Below are 17,170 nucleotides of genomic sequence, written 5' to 3' on the forward strand. Positions count from 1 at the left end.
CTTTCAGACTGCACAGCTTGCTTGTGTTTTAGCGGTATTGCGCCTCAGCGGTGATGACTGCTGTGTAGTTTGACTGCGTTGTGACAGGTTATCTCATGTTGGGTCCAGCCACAGTGCATACTTGTCTGTGTGTATGTACATTGCTTCAGTTACTGAGACAGGTATCCAGCTGCAGTACCCTGTGCCTGTACGTATTGTACAGTGTATGTGTTGCTGTAAATCTTGTTCGATTATGCACTAAAATGCATGTCCTTTGTTTACTACGTTATCTTGTTGTTTAACCTATTCGAAGTCCTAGGCAGACCAGCTACTGTAGCTTTAGGGACACACACCTTCTAATGCCTTGACAATGTTTTGCTCACATAGAAATGTTACTTAACCAGGATGTAACCCTCTTTCAAAATGGATCCTGGCACATGTTAAAATTATATTGTTTTCAATTAGTATAATTAATATCCAAAATAAATAAATGAATACATGTAACTATAATCACAGCTTAAATTTACAATTTACAAACAGTACATTCAATTGCAATGCAACAGTATTGGTCACTGATAAAGCTAGTTGTTCGAATGCTGTTTTAATAAAGCGAAGAGATTCAGAAGAAAGATCCCTGATGTGCTGAGGCTTGTTTGTCCATGTTTATTCTCGTGTTGGGGTTTAAAGGTACCAAACGTAACTCCATTGTGATTAGTGTGTGTGGTCCAGTGGTTAAAGAAAAGGGCCTGTAACCAGAAGGTCCCCGGTTCAAATCCCACCTCAGCCACTGACTCATTGTGTGACCCTGAGCAAACCACTTAACCTCCTTGTCTTTCGGGTGAGACGTAATTGTAAGTGACTCTGCGGCTGATGCATAGTTCACACACCCTAGTCTCTGTAAGTCGCCTTGGATAAAGGCATCTGCTAAATAAACAAATAATAATAATAATATTTAGAACATAAGAAGAGTTTGAGAACAAGGCCATTTGGCCCACCAAGGCTCATCCCTTGTTAAACTCTGCTCAGATGCCTCATTCTGCCATTAAGACGTGTCCCTTGTTAAACTCTGCTCAGATGCCTCATTCTGCCATTAAGACGTGTCCCTTGTTAAACTCTACTCAGATGCCTCATTCTGCCATTAAGACACGTCCCTTGTTAAACTCTGCTCAGATGCCTCTTATGCCCTCTTGTTCTCCCTGTGCTAAATCTGAAGTAGTGTCTTGGATTAACTTTGTCTGTACCAGAGTCTTTTGAGTTAACTATAACTAAAATATCCATTAATACAAATGAATCATAGTCATAATAGTAACTGTAACTTCAACTAAAAATACTGTCAAATGACAACCAAATAATACCGAAAACATTTTTTTCAAGAAATAATTTAGTTATTTTACAAGCTGGGGCATAAAACTGACATTTCATTTCCAATCCATCCCGTAGAGGGCGCTCACACTCTGAACAGCAGTACAATTCTGTGTTCATTCGTGTGGTAAAAGAAATAGTTGCACACAAGCAGTGGGGTACTTGTGAAAGCATTTGCCCCCCTTTTTTAATTGTTATGTTTTGGTAGAATGCCATGTGTAGCTGAAAATCTAGTTTCTGCACCAGCATCTCAAGCCTATGTGAAGAGAATATTTTACAAACATGCACACCTTTTTTTTTCTTTTTTTAAAGTAGCCTCTTTTAACTATTTCTGTAAGCACATGTTTTTTAGTTCCTAAGCACCGTTCTATTTATTAACTGTAATAAAAACTAAAAGCTAATAGTTAACTGTAAATTTAACTCAAGCAAATTGATAACTATAACTGTAATTGTAACTAAAAAAAAAGAGTATCCATTTATGATTTTAAAGACTTCAAGTTCCCACTTTCACTTTTTATTTTTTTTATAGGCTGAAGAGATTTATTTTAACCTATCCTCATGACATTAAGTCTTGGGATCAGCCTAGTCTTTTTTGTAGTGACGTGACCAAAACTACAACTTCTAGGTGGAGTCTAACTAGGGCATTGATCTTAATATAACCTCTCTAGACTTGTGATACAGTATTGAGAAAAAAAATCATAATTCAAAGGACATCAAATGATAAATGTAGGCTATTTCAGTTGTGTTTCAATAGTATAGTTCTCTATTGTAGTTTTATTATGTCTGTATCATTCACTGGTGGTATGCCATGTGACCCCTGCCCTGGAGAGATCATCCTTTCTCTTTGGGATGATTCACTCTCCATTGCAAATGTGTTCCACACTGTGAAGGTGTCTCAGTCATTTTCTATATTTTTTGCAGAAGGAAGGTTTTTGTATATCAGGGACGAGGAGAATCGCAAGATGTTTACCGATCTGGATTATGAACTAGAGGAAGATAAGCTGTAAGTAACAGGTGCTACAGTAGTGTTAAAAATATAGAACTAAAGAAACACATTGTAATAATGGCACAGAATTGGGTGTAGGGTTAGCAAATTTAATTTTTTAATACGTCATAGAAAGGTGTTCTAAAAATTCAGTTACCATCTTGCCTCAGAAAATAGCCCCATTTTACAAAAACATGATTCATAATATTTAATATGATGATCTTTACCCATGAGTTACAAAAGGAGTGCAACATTGTAACTAGTGCTGGGGAAAAAAAAAAAAAAAACTGTATATTGTACTTCAATTGGGAATATGCAGATATTTGAAAGACACTATAGATGAAAAGTTGCAGCTGCTTCCTGCTCTCTGCTCCCTCATCACTTCATGTGTTGAAGATCAAACTCAAATAGTCCAACTTCAGTCAGACCATGGTGTCTGATCTTAACAGTGGCGGGTATAAACTAGGGTTGAGTTTGAGAACTCGAAACAAAAATCATTGCTGGAGCACTTCATTTACAAGACACTCTGATATATTGTGAGAAGTGTTAAATTTAAATCAAGGGAAGTGATGTTAAAACTTTACAATGCATTAGTAAGACCTCACCTAGAATATTGTGTTCAGTACTGGTCACCTCGTTACAAAAAAGGATATTGCTGCTCTAGAAAGAGTGCAACGAAGAGCAACCAGAATTATCCCGGGTTTAAAAGGCATGTCGTATGCAGACAGACTAAAAGAGTTTAATCTATTCACTCTTGAACAAAGAAGACTACGCGGCGATCTGATTCAAACATTCAAAATCCTAAACGGTTTAGACAATGTCGACCCAGGGGACTTTTTTGAACTGAAAAAAGAAACAAGGACCAGGGGTCACAAATGGAGATTAGATAAAGGGGCATTCAGAACAGAAAATAGAAGGCACCTTTTTACACAGAGAATTGTGAGGGTCTGGAACCAACTTCCCAGTAATGTTGTTGAAGCTGACACCCTGGGATCCTTCAAGAAGCTGCTTGATGAGATTCTGGGATCAATAATCTACTAACAACCAAACGAGCAAGATGGGCCAAATGGCCTCCTTTCGTTTGTAAACTTTCTTCTTTTTATTTATTTCTTAGCAGGCGCCCTTATCCAGGGCGACTTAAAATTGTTACAAGATATCACATTATTTTTACATACAATTACCCATATATACAGTTGGGTTTTTACTGGAGCAATCTAGGTAAAGTACCTTGCTAGTCTAGCTATACGAGGCATTGAGACAATTATTTCAGTTTTTGCAGCCAGTGCACAGGCATCTTCCCACAGGTTGTTATAAGTGCTGTCTACTCTTTTGTCCCCAAGCAGTGAAATTAAATTGCTGACTTGTTGACTGACTTTCACAAGATCACATGGTGGGTTCTGAAGAGCATTGCTGAATGGAGTGAGATACTGCGGTAATCCTTGGCACACAATAATACAGACCAGAAATTCAAATGACTCCATTGCTCTGGCTATGGGTACAGTGGTGCCACTACACTTGTGTTCTGCGTCTGTTTTTAAATGATCAATGGTGGCAAACACATTTTTATAGTTCATGATGACCTTGGAGAGGCATGCATCATGCTCAGACCAGCGGGTGTCAGAAAACGTCTTTATACGCGGCTTAGGGTCACTTTTATTCAAAAAACACTGCTTTCTTTTTGGAGATGCAGTCACATAAGAACATAAGAAAGTTTACAAACGAGAGGAGGCCATTCAGCCCATCTTGCTCATTTGGTTGTTAATAGCTTATTGATCCCAGAATCTCATCAAGCAGCTTCTTGAAGGATCCCAGGGTGTCAGCTTCAACAACATTACTGGGAAGTTGGATCCAGAACCTCATAATTCTCTGTGTAAAAAAGTACCTCCTATTTTCTGTTCTGAATGCTCCTTTATCTGATCTCCATTTGTGACCCCTGGTCCTTGTTTCTTTTTTCAGGTCAAAAAAGTCCCCTGGGTCGACATTGTCTATACCTTTTAGGATTTTGAATGTTTGAATCAGATCGTCGCGTATTCTTTGTTCAAGACTGAATAGATTCAATTCTTTTAGCCTGTCTGTATACGAAATGCCTTTTAAACCTGGGATATTTCTGGTTGCTCTTCTTTGCACTCTTTCTAGAGCAGCAATATCCTTTTTGTAACAAGGTGACCAGAACTGAACACAATATTCTAGATGAGGTCTAATGCATTGTAAAGTTTTAACATTACTTCCCTTGATTTAAATTCAACACTTCTCACAATATATCCGATAAGTCTTGTTGGCCTTTTTTTATAGCTTACCCACATTGTCTAGATGAAGACATTTTTGAGTCAACATAAACTCCTAGATCGTTTTCATAGATTCCTTCTTCAATTTCAGTATCTCCCATATGGTATTTATAATGCACATTTTTATTGAGAATGTAACAAGTTTGCTTACTATACCAGAATCTAAGTCATTGATGTAGAAAGAGCAGATGACCTATTATTATTATTATTATTATTATTATTATTATTATTATTATTATTATTATTATTATTATTATTTATTTCTTAGCAGACCCCCTTATCCAGGGCGACTTGCAGTCGTAAACAAAAACACTGATCCCTGTGGTACAAAGGAGTCAACGTAAACTCCTAGGTCTTTTTCATAGTTTCCTTCTTCAATTTCAGTATCTCCCATATGATATTTATAATGCACATTTTTGTTGCCTGCATACAATACTTTACAATTTTCTCTATTAAATGTAATTTGCCATGTGACTGTCCAGTTCTGAATGCTGTCTAGATCATTTTGATTGACCTTTGCTGCTGCAACAGTGTTTGCCACTCCTCCTATTTTTGTGTCGTCTGCAAATTTAACAAGTTTGCATACTATACCAGAATCTAAATCATTGATGTAGATTAGGAATAGCAGAGGACCTAATACTGATCCCTGTGGTACACCACTTGTGTTTGCAGTTCCAACTTCTCTTTCTGTGTACTTTGTTTTTGGTCCCTTTTAAAAGCTCTGTAAAGTGACTTTTTTCAATGAATTTTTTTTTTTAATTGATCTATTAAACCATTTTGACCATTTTGTTTTAGATTTAGATTTGTCTACTTTTGGGATGTAATTGTTTTGCGCCTTTTGTACTATATTTTTAAAAAAGCCATCCTTTTTCTGTGGATGTTTTCTCTATTTTACTACAATCTACGTCTGTTAGTCTCTGTTTCAAACATTCATAGTTTGCTTTTCTAAAATTGTAAACCTTAGCTTTAGTTATAACTTTTGGGGTTTTAAAAATACTTCAAACGATACCATGTTGTGATCTGAGTTTGCCAATGGCTCTCTGAACTCTGTCTTCGTTATTTGAAAAGACTAAATCAAGGCATGCCAGCCCTCTAGTCGGTGCCTTGACAAATTGCATGAGGATGCAGTCATTTGTCATTTCCACCATTTCAATTTGGATCCAGACAGATTGACGGCCGTGTATTCCCTCCTCCCTTCTCTAGCCCCACGAAACATTCAGAACATAAACAAATAGACAACGCACAGACAAGTCCTGCTGCAGAGTCCCTTCATATATATAATATCTATTTGTGGATCGCACAAGATTACTGAAATATTAGGAACCAGTGGTACGCACAGCGCGTAGCGTGTGCTCGGCTGCGGGCGCCCATGCAAATAGACTTGCAAACAGTGTCACACATGTTGGTTTCCTCAAAGTACTTTTAATGATTTAAAAAAAGCAGCATCAAATAAACAGACTCCCAAGTGTCCTACAGTAGAGACCAGGAGGCTGCAGGTTATCTACTGTGTTAAAGAAGTAATAAAGCGGTAATAAAGCTAATAGAAAATGTGTTTTAAAGCACCAGTCAACACCCCTTTAACAGCTCAGACTGTGACAAGCTCACTGTATGCGTGTCTCTGAGCTGGGGGCTTCACTGAGGTTTTCTGTTGCTTTGTCAGGGGGATCCCCACAGTCCCTGGGACAGTCACCCTCAAGAAGGACCCTCAGAATCTGATTGGGATCAGCATTGGAGGAGGAGCTCAGTACTGTCCCTGTCTCTACATCATCCAGGTAAGGAGTGTCCCATCATCATCCATCAGGTGAAGCTCAGTCCCTCCCTGCATTTCAAGTGCTTCACTTCCAGGACAGTGGTGTCCATAGTTAAAGTTTAAATGGAAGCCGTATGATTTTTCAAATACGACTGGTAATTATAAGGAGGGCTGTAGATCGCTTATTTACAGTCTAAAAAGGTATTTCAAGGTATTTCACGATTTAAACATGTTGTCACATTGAAAATTGATCATTTTCTCTACAGTTATTATACAACAAATGTTCCTAAATATTTAAATGCATATCTGAAAAACAGTAAATGGTAAATTGTAGAATATGTTATGTACACCATTTCTCACTAGAACCGCTGAGATTTCAGACTGCATACAACCGCCGCACCTGCAAAATGTGCGGCTCCATTTTAAAACAGCTTCGATATGAAAATGAAAAACAAGCAATCCGATACAACTTAATATTTTTATTTATGAACATCATACGTAACATTTTCAGAGCAGAAACACCATATTTACATTGAAAATTAAACATTTTAATTATTTTTTTCAAAAAGAGCACATAAACATGAAAACTGTAATAAAATAAACTTTACGCAAAAAACTTCTGTGTGAACAGGTGTAGAAAACGGTGCACATATAAAATTATAAAACATAAACAACTAGTTATAAAAACAGCATAAAACAAAAATAGAACAGAACTTATGCAATGTGAAAGTGCTTTGAGTGAAACAGAGTTCAAAGGCTCCGTCTGTCTGTTCAAAGTTCTATTGCAGCTTTCTAAGTATAATCTACGCGGAAAACACGCTTTTCAACTGTACCAGTGCATTTGTCACAGACTGCCTTTTCACAACAGGCACAGACATCAAAAGTTCTGTTTTTATTGCATTTAGCAACCTGGCATTGTCTTTTATTCCGTGTGCCAGTGGGCGCAGCGCTGGCTGAAGGTTGAGGGGCATTTGCCAGCCGGCTTTCGTGTCTCTTATTAAAATGTTTCTGCCGTTGCTCCAGGACTAGCTGCAGAATGAAGTTCCTCCGGGATATTGTGTTTCCGGTGCACTCCTTGTACAAAACAAAAGCCAGGTCCAAAACATTATAACAAACAGCCACAGGCCACCTGCGAGAACCACCTTTGACAGAATACTGCCGTGCCATTTGATCAAGTACATCACACCGTACTTCGTTGCGTTGTAAAATGCAACACTCTCTGGCTTTTGTTTAGCATGAGTCCCGATCTTCACTGATTTGTGCAGAGAGCTTAGAATAAGCATTTTTTATTTTTTTACACCTGTAAGTAGCGTAGCTATATCACACTGTATTGTGATTCAATGTGTAGTTTTTGACAACTGCTAATAAAATAAATAATAATAATCTATGATGTGTAGAACTCGACGGGAGTATGTAATACGTTTTTTTCACAATGACTTTGATTTTATTACAAATCCCAGACTAAATTGTCAGCTATATTGTATTGATTTCAATATGCTGCATAAACTGCGGGTCTGCCAGTTGAAGAAGCAAGTGCTTATAACTTATTAATTCTTTATGATTCTGCAGCTGAAACACCGTATGGGTATTTTGTTCAAATATTTAGTAACACTTAAGAACGGACATGTACGAGATATTCACATACACGGAGATATTTAAATTTGAATTGCAAAAGCCGTTCAGAAAGCCGCTATGGTGATGCTAGTGTTAAGAAATTCTAATTTCACCATCAGTGAATTATCAAACAAAATAAAAACATATATACATGTAAAAATAACAGAGAATATTTAGCAGAAATATTTACAGTCTTTGATGCAGCTGGTGTCTTTTCTCTGCAATCGTCTTATGCTGCACCCCTTGTGTCACCAGCGTCCACAGATGAGCCACCCTGGTGCATCCTGCTGTCTCCTGCCATTCGCTAAGCTAAAACCTGTTTAATATGTTCCCTCACTGTGGCAGAATGTGGTGCGTTCATGTTCACAGCACTGTGTTGGAGGGCTTCTTGTCCTAGGTTTACGACTGGTTACAAAGATTTCAAGTACATTACACCCTCGCTATAACAAACCTTTTGGGGTCTGTAACAGGGCAAGGTGCCCTGTACATTGTTTTCTGTATTTTATTTTAGAACAGAGTTCCCCTCCGCCCCTGTGCAGTGTATTTTGTATTTATTTTGTATTGGGATTTAGTATTGTATTTTATATGACGGCCAAGCGCTGCAGGTTTTGTTTTTGTCTTTATTGTTATTATTATGTTTAGATGACGGCGTAGCCGTTTGTTTGTTTTTTGGTGACGTGGATGGGAAGCCCCATCCACATAGTAATTAATAAACTCGTGCAGATTGTGACCGAGGGGTAATAGAATAATTAATTGCAAGCTAGTTAAACCCATCGGCCACGATATAAAAAGGCTGCAGCTCTCCAGCTTCGGGGTGGGTGTTAGGAGCGGAGAGAGCGAGAGTGGAGAGAACGGAGAGAGTAAAAGGAGTTTAAAAAGATACAGGATCAGTGAAGGCTATAGCTCAGCCTGACCTGTGTTTTATTTTGTGTTCGAGATTTGTTTTGTTTAACCTTTTTATTTTGCTCTGTGAGCACACAGTGTGTTTTTGTTTAAATATTTTATTTATTTTAGTTTTGCAAATAAAACGGCAAACGCCACCTTTACCTGCAGTACTCCCTGGTGTCAGTGTTTTCCCATCCCTGCTTCTGCCGTGACGTCACCGCTCAGTCACCCTGTCACAGGGTCCAAGCCTTTTGTTCGTTATATCGAGGGGTTCGTTATAGCGAAAGGACAATTAAAATGAACAAACACTGTTGGAGTAAGTTAATGAGATTATATTGTGAATACAAGTAGAATTACATGTACTTTGTTTGTTTCATGTATGCAGTATTCTGCGTTTGCTTTATCCAATTCGTTAAATAATTAAAATGCCGTACAAAAAGCCTGCGTTACTCCGTTTTTCAAATGATCAACATAAAATTATTTTTGTTTCAGAGGCAGTTGCACAGTGCGCACTTCTTCTAAGATAAGAGTGGACTTCACTGTGAGGTAGCATCCCGTGAGTACAGACTGGGATGTTGACAGTGTGTGTGTTGTAACAACAATCCTTAACCCTGTAAGAATTAGTCTTCAGTCGATTCAGAACCAAACTCGATATTTATTGCACTAATAAATGATCAAAGACAATCTCCTGATTGCTAACTAACAATTAACAGGTCGCTGTGGGCCATGATCTAGGCTGCTAAAACTAATTAATTTTTACATGACATGCCTTTTAAACCTAGAATAATTCTGGTCGCTCTTCTTTGCACTCTTTCTAGAGCAGCAGTATCCTTTTTGTACAAGGTGACCAGAACTGAACACAGTATTCTAGATGAGGTCTTACTAATGCATTGTGAAGTTTTAACATTACTTCCCTTGATTTAAATTCAACACTTTTCACAATATATCTGAGCATCTTGTTGGCCTTTTTTATAGCTTCCCCACATTGTCTAGATGAAGACATTTCTGAGTCAACATAAACTCCCAGGTCTTTTTCATAGATTCCTTCTTCAATTTCAGTATCTCCTGTATGATATTTATAATGCACATTTTTATTGCCTGCGTGCAGCACCTTACACTTTTTTCTATTAAATGTCATTTGCCATGTGTCTGCCCAGTTCTGAATGCTGTCTAGATCATTTTGAGGTACCTTTGCTCTGCAACAGTGTTTGCCACTCCTCCTATTTTTGTGTAGTCTGCAAATTTAACAAGTTTCCTTATTCTCCAGTCTGTCGGTACAACCCCTGTGTCAAGAGACTGTTGCATGAGCTTTCTCTCGAGTGGAAGACAGTGAAGACGTCGTGCGGACAGAAACGCTGGTCTAAGTTAAGACCCCCCAGAAAATTGTTTCGTTAAACAGACTTAAGACTCCGTCATAACAAAGTCTGCAAAAGCGACTTAACCAATTTTTTGGTCTTAGACTTAAGTCAGCTTTGTGAATACGGCCCCAGATTTCTAAGTGATGGCACTGGTGACCTTTTTCACATGTGCGTTACTCATATGCAAGGGTGGGGTCAATGACCGTTACTGACACAGTATCCACAGAGCATTCTCCCAGAATGAAAAGAATGACTGAAAACTTGTCTAATTGCAGACGGGTTAGTGAAGAGGCTGGAAGAGCTGGAGAGAACAGCAGAGCTGTACAAAGGTAGGCAGGAGTTCACTTGTATATGAGAACAGCAGAGCTATACAAAGGTAAGCAGGAGTTCACTTGTATATGAGAACTGCAGAGCTTTACAAAGTATATATATATATATATATATATATATATATATATATATATATATATATATATATATAAAGAAATACTAAATTAAATTGTATAATGTAGTTTCATTGTGACGACGGAATAGCCCCACCTATAATAATTCAAACTGGAAACAATGCAATGTCAATCAGTTATGTGTGTATGCATGTGTGGAAGGGTTAGGGTATTCACTGACACAGGAGACAGAAGATTTTATTTGGAAACACCGCACAGGTGCCCAGATTTATTTACTTTTCTTATTACTTGTTTTATTTACTTTAGCCCGCAGAGGGCGCTGTTGTCCGTGGTCTGGATACTGCCGACAGTAAACCAGGACCACGGGGTTACCAACACAGGTATCCAACTCCGTGCACCTTCAAGTGCTCAAAAGTAATAATGAAAACAGAAGGCGAAAGAAAAAGGGAAAATAAAACACAGTAATAAAACTACAAACAAAAGTGCTGCTTATGCAGTGCCCCCACTGCCGCTAAGCCGGTCAGCACGGGTCTCCGTCCTACACTCAGCTGTGCCTATACACTGGGGTTGGCCAGGGTTCCCCGTATCTATACACGTCCCCTCGGGTAGGTAATTATTTCTTTTCTTTTCTTTTTTTTTTTAATTATTTTTTTCAGAAGGCTGTCCCCTCAGTCGGGCTCGCCTGCTCCTTATTTCACGCTGGCCTCTTCCGCCAGCGACACTGTACTTTCCCCAACCCGGCCACCCGAGCGCATAACCAAGCCAGTTCTTATGGGCCGAGCAGTCGCCCAAGGCCCGCCCCTCAGCCACTCAGAGAGAGGGAAAGCACACACACACTCTTCCCCACCTCTCCGTGTCATCGCCATGACCGACAGGCGGATCCCACGAGACTGCTGCCCTCTACCTGCAGTAATACGGATGTGCCAGACAGTCAGTCCAGATCTCCCCTGTTACAGCATGGTATTAATGAAAAATGCTTAAGTTTTTTATTTTTATTGCATTGTTTGTACCTGTGTTTTTCTAAACTTCTGAGATTTGCTAAATTTAATTTATGAATGTGTATTTATGTATGTGTTTGTGTTGCACAGGGCTTATGGAGCACACCAAGAGACTACTGCAGGCTTTCTTTGAACTGTCCCAGACACAACGAGGTAGGATTCATAAGTCATCTTGGATCTAGTGAGGTTTTTTATTGGTTACAGTAGTGGTCTCCGGCTAAGAGAACAACTGTTGGGAAGCAAGCGAAGTGTTCTCTAAGGTTAGCCACCAGACACAATATGAATCATAAGAACATAAGAAAGAACATAAGAAAGTTTACAAATGAGAGGAGGCCATTCAGCCCATCTTGCCTGTTTGGTTGCTAGTAGCTTATTGATCCCAGAATCTCATCAAGCAGCTTCTTGAAGGATCCCAGGGTGTCAGCCTCACAATTCTCCAGAAATGTTGTTGAAGCTGACACCCTCAATCGATCAGTCAATCAATAAATAAATATGTATTACTTGTCATGATGCACATGCATCAGCATAGGAAATGAACTGAATAAGTAAAAGAAAAGCAATAGGCTAGTGTATGTTAATAAACTATAATAATAAAAGTAACTGACAAACTAATGTTTAATAAACTAACTGTCAAACTAAAGTAACACAGCACCCCTACACACGTTAAATGCAGCAGCAGCTCTAGATTAATTTTGAATATATGTACAGGACCAATATTCAAGACATTTAACAAAATGGTGAAGCAACTCGCCAGAATGGGAAACACCAAATTGCTCAGCGACTTGTGTCTGATTTCAGTGGCGCATTTCGCCATTTACTTGCATGCTATTTTGTAGCGCTGAGGTGCACTCATGAAAATCAGAATACAAAACGAGTCAATGATAGGACGGCGGTTCTGGAAAGATTTAATAAACCAATCGGTGTGCCTCAGACACTCGTGATGACAAGGCATTTTCAAAAAGACTGAATACACCATTTGAATTGAAGTTTGATGATGGCGAGTTATCAGGTTACAAAATAGTACTGTATCAGTTGTGAACAAATCGCTATTGGTGCCATGAAGGTGTTCTTTTAAGCAAAGTTCCTGTTCCTTTAGCCGATGCATTTACAATGGGAACAATCTGTTTCACCACAAGGGTGTTGCTATACGCAGAGACGACTGTATCCTGTAACAATTACCCACTTTGCCTGTCATATATTTATTTTTTTCTTTTGAAGTAAAACACTCCAGCTCAAAACAAACATGTTCTTCCTGGTACTTGTATGTTTGGGTTGTTTCCACAGTGTCCTCTGTTGTTTTTCTGTCAGTTTGATTGAGTCTAGCCTGCGGTTTTGTATAGGTTTTACTTGGAGTTAATGACTGAGTGTTTTGAAGTTGTTGATGAGATGCACTGCTGATCTCTTGTTATGATCTCCAGCGTTTGGAGACGTGTTCTCTGTGTTTGGAGTCCGGGAGCCCCAGGCTGCTGCCAGTGAAGCCTTCGTGAAGTTTGCAGAGGCACATCGCAACATTGAGAAGTTCGTGATCCGACTGCTCAAGACACTCAAGCCTGTGAGTAGAGAGACAGGGATACAGGGAGGCACCTGTATGTATGAGTCTGTGAGTAGAGAGACAGGGATACAGGGAGGCACCTGTATGTATGAGTCTGTGAGTAGAGAGACAGGGATACAGGGAGGCACCTGTATTTATGAGTCTGTGAGTAAAGAGACAGGGATACAGGGAGGCACCTGTATTTATGAGTGTGAGTAGAGAGACAGGGATACAGGGAGGCACCTGTATGTATGAGTCTGTGAGTAGAGATACAGGGAGGCACCTGTATGTATGAGTCTGTGAGTAGAGAGACAGGGATACAGGGAGGCACCTCTATGTATGAGTCTGTGAGTAGAGAGACAGGGATACAGGGAGGCACCTGTATGTGTGAGTGTGAGTAGAGAGACAGGGATACAGGGAGGCACCTGTATGTGTGAGTCTGTGAGTAGAGAGACAGGGATACAGGGAGGCATCTGTATGTATGAGTCTGTGAGTAGAGAGACAGGGATACAGGGAGGCACCTGTATGTATGAGTCTGTGAGTAGAGAGACAGGGATACAGGGAGGCACCTGTATGTATGAGTCTGTGAGTAAAGAGACAGGGATACAGGGAGGCACCTGTATGTATGAGTCTGTGAGTAGAGAGACAGGGATACAGGGAGGCACCTGTATGTGTGAGTCTGTGAGTAGAGAGACAGGGATACAGGGAGGCACCTGTATGTATGAGTCTGTGAGTAAAGAGACAGGGATACAGGGAGGCACCTGTATGTGTGAGTCTGTGAGTAAAGATAGGGTGATATTCAAATCACAATGTTCGTATTGTTTCCTCATAATTTTTACATGACTGGATTAAAAAAAAATCTATACATAGTTCGTAACCCTATAGGTTGCAGTGGGATTTTCTGATATATTATGGTGGCAAGCAGGACACATGGAATCATGTATAGTGATGGTTTATACATCGTTCATAATTCAGCCTCACACTGTGCAGTTGCCCATTGTATTAATTATAATAATAATAATAATAATCTTTATTTATAGAGCACCTTTCATACCACAAGGTTCAAGGCGCTGCACAAAAAACAAAAAAGAAGGTAACAGAACACAAAGATTAAAATCAAAGTTAATAAAACGGCATGAATTGATGAATAAGTTAAGTTACAGTTAAAAAAACAAACAAAAAAAAACAAACAACAAAAACAAACACATCATATATCGCAAAAAGAGAAAAGACACAATATAAAACAACTAAAAACAACAATATATAAAAAAGCTAAATTATAAAAATAGGTCTTAAGCCTAGATTTAAAAGTAGCTACTGTAGGTGAACCTCTGACATGGTCGGGGAGAGAGTTCCACAGCTGCGGAGCACGAACACAAAAAGCAACCTCTCCTTTCCTCTTGAACCTCACCCTCGGAATACAGAGGAGGCCACTATTAGTCGACCTCAATGCACGCCGAGGCTGATAAAGAGACAGCAACTCTGAGAGGTAATCTGGTGCCATTCCATTTAGTGCTTTAAATGTAAGCAATAGAATTTTAAAATCAATTCGATATTTCACTGGAAGCCAGTGCAGAGAAGCAAGTACGCGAGTTATATGTGCTCTCCTTTTGGTTTTGGTAAGGACCCTTGCAGCTGCATTTTGCACAAGCTGCAGCCTTAATAAAGCTTGGCTAGTAAGTCCAGAAAAAAGAGCATTACAGTAGTCCAGTCTACATGAAATAAAAGCATGGATTACTTTTTCAGCATCAGATAAAGACAGAAATGATCTAATTTTGGCAATGTTTCTTGGATGATAAAAACATTTTAATCTTTTGTAATCATTTTAATATGCGACTCGAAACTTAAAGTAGAATCAAAAACACCCAAATTTCTCACTTCAGACTTCAAATTAGGAGTTAAGTCCCCCAAATGTATTTTTGATAAATCAATTTGTTGCTGAGAGCCTACTATCAACACTTCTGTCTTATCAGAGTTTAATTGCAGAAGGTTTAAGGACATCCAAGTTTTTATGTCAGTGATACACTCAAATAAGGCTGATGTTGTGCTAATGTCACCAGGTTTCACAGAGGTATAACTGTGTATCATCAGCATAGCAGTGGAAATGTACAGCATGTTTATGAATAATCTGGCCTAGAGGTAACATGTATAAAGAGAATAATATTGGACCAAGAATCGAACCCTGAGGGACACCACAGGTAATATTTACTAAACCCGACACAGACTCCCCCAGTGAAACAAAGAACTGTCTGTTTGTAAGGTAGGATCTAAACCAGTTTAGTACTTTACCATCTAGGCCCACCCATCCCTTAAAACGATCAATTAAGATGGAATGATCCACAGTATCAAACGCAGCACTAAGGTCCAAAAGAACAAGAATGGATATAGCATTTGAATCTGCACTCATTAATAAGTCATTTGTTACTCTTACCATGGCAGTTTCTGATCTAGACCCCTTTGATATTTTGTATGCAGGACACTCGTAGCCCATGTCATTGTCACAATGTTTAACTCTGGTCCCTGTACTTCAGACCATTGATCAATGATCCTGATTGCTCTTTGGACTGCTCCCCCAGAAACCTCTCTTGTTTTGGTCGTTGCAGTACTGTGTTACTGTGCTGCTGCTCAGTGGCACTTCAAAAACTGGCTACTTATTGGGCAGCTGCGGGTGGCTTCATGATTTTGTACCCTGCTGTAGGTCACGGTTCTAATGTTCGTTTATTCTTTATTTCTTTATGTATAGCAGTGGCGCGGGATATTGTTACTTAGACATATTTATAAACAATTACATATCATACAAAATACAGTTAAGGACAGGAAGACTTCAGCAGACAAATACAACTAAAACGAGAGAGAGAGAAGGAAGGAAGGCATTCTGAGCTGGTCCACATGGGACAGAAATGCTTCAAAGTGTTTTCCGGTAGACTCCCTGAGTAAGAACATAAGAACATAAGAAAGTTTACAAACGAGAGGAGGCCATTCAGCCCATCTTGCTCGTTTGGTTGTTAGTAGCTTATTGATCCCAGAATCTCATCAAGCAGCTTCTTGAAGGATCCCAGGGTGTCAGCTTCAACAACATTACTGGGGAATTGGTTCCAGACCCTCACAATTCTCTGTGTAAAAAAGTGCCTCCTATTTTCTGTTCTGAATGCCCCTTTATCTAATCTCCATTTATGACCCCTGGTCCTTTTTTCTTTTTTCAAGTCAAGAAAGTCCCCCGGGTTGACATTGTCTATACCTTTTAGGATTTTGAATGTTTGAATCAGATCGCCGCGTAGTCTTCTTTGTTCAAGACTGAATAGATTCAATTATTTTAGCCTGTCTGCATACGACATGCCTTTTAAACCCGGGATAATTCTGGTTGCTCTTCTTTGCACTCTTTCTAGAGCAGCAATATCCTTTTTGTAACGAGGTGACCAGAACTGAACACAATATTCTAGGTGAGGTCTTACTAATGCATTGTAGAGTACAGTATGTGTAATGCTGTGTTCTCTTCTCCTGTCAGATGCTGCATGACCTGAATACCTACTTGAACAAAGCAATCCCAGACACCAAACTCACCATCCGGAAATACCTGGATGTGAAATTTGAATACCTGGTAAGAAACACAACTCCTGAATCTAACTCCCAGGGTAATTGTAGCATGACTGCGGGTTAAAGTTAAAGACAGCAGATGCACATTAGCAGACAGTAATGCTGGACAGGAACACTGGTGTGGTATTCCTGTGTGACTGTCAGGGTCAAAGTGCTGGTAATGCGACAGAGCCCTTCATGAGAAGAATCCTGACAGGACTAAGTCCTCTGTGGTTGAGTTCAGAATACCATGTGTTGGCCTGTAGCAGGGCAGGGCCCTGCCTGTAAATAATATTGTTGTGTGGTGATTTGGTGGTGGTTGGCAGGGATGGGGTTAATTTCCTATCCCTGCCAAAATACATGTGAGAGTGTGGCTGGAGCTAATTGAGTAATTGATAATCAGGCTCCAGCCACATGGTAAAAAAAGGTGAAATTCCTTTGTTAGG

General features: G+C 39.4%; 1 pseudogene; it reads left to right on the forward strand.

The window, feature by feature from the left end:
• Nucleotides 1–368: 368 nt before the first annotated feature.
• Nucleotides 369–17,170, forward strand: part of LOC117407874 (PRKCA-binding protein-like) — a 30,752-nt pseudogene continuing 13,950 nt past the window's right edge.

Source organism: Acipenser ruthenus, chromosome 48, assembly GCF_902713425.1.
Source record: "Acipenser ruthenus chromosome 48, fAciRut3.2 maternal haplotype, whole genome shotgun sequence".
In the NCBI taxonomy this organism is placed as follows: Eukaryota; Metazoa; Chordata; class Actinopteri; order Acipenseriformes; family Acipenseridae; genus Acipenser; species Acipenser ruthenus.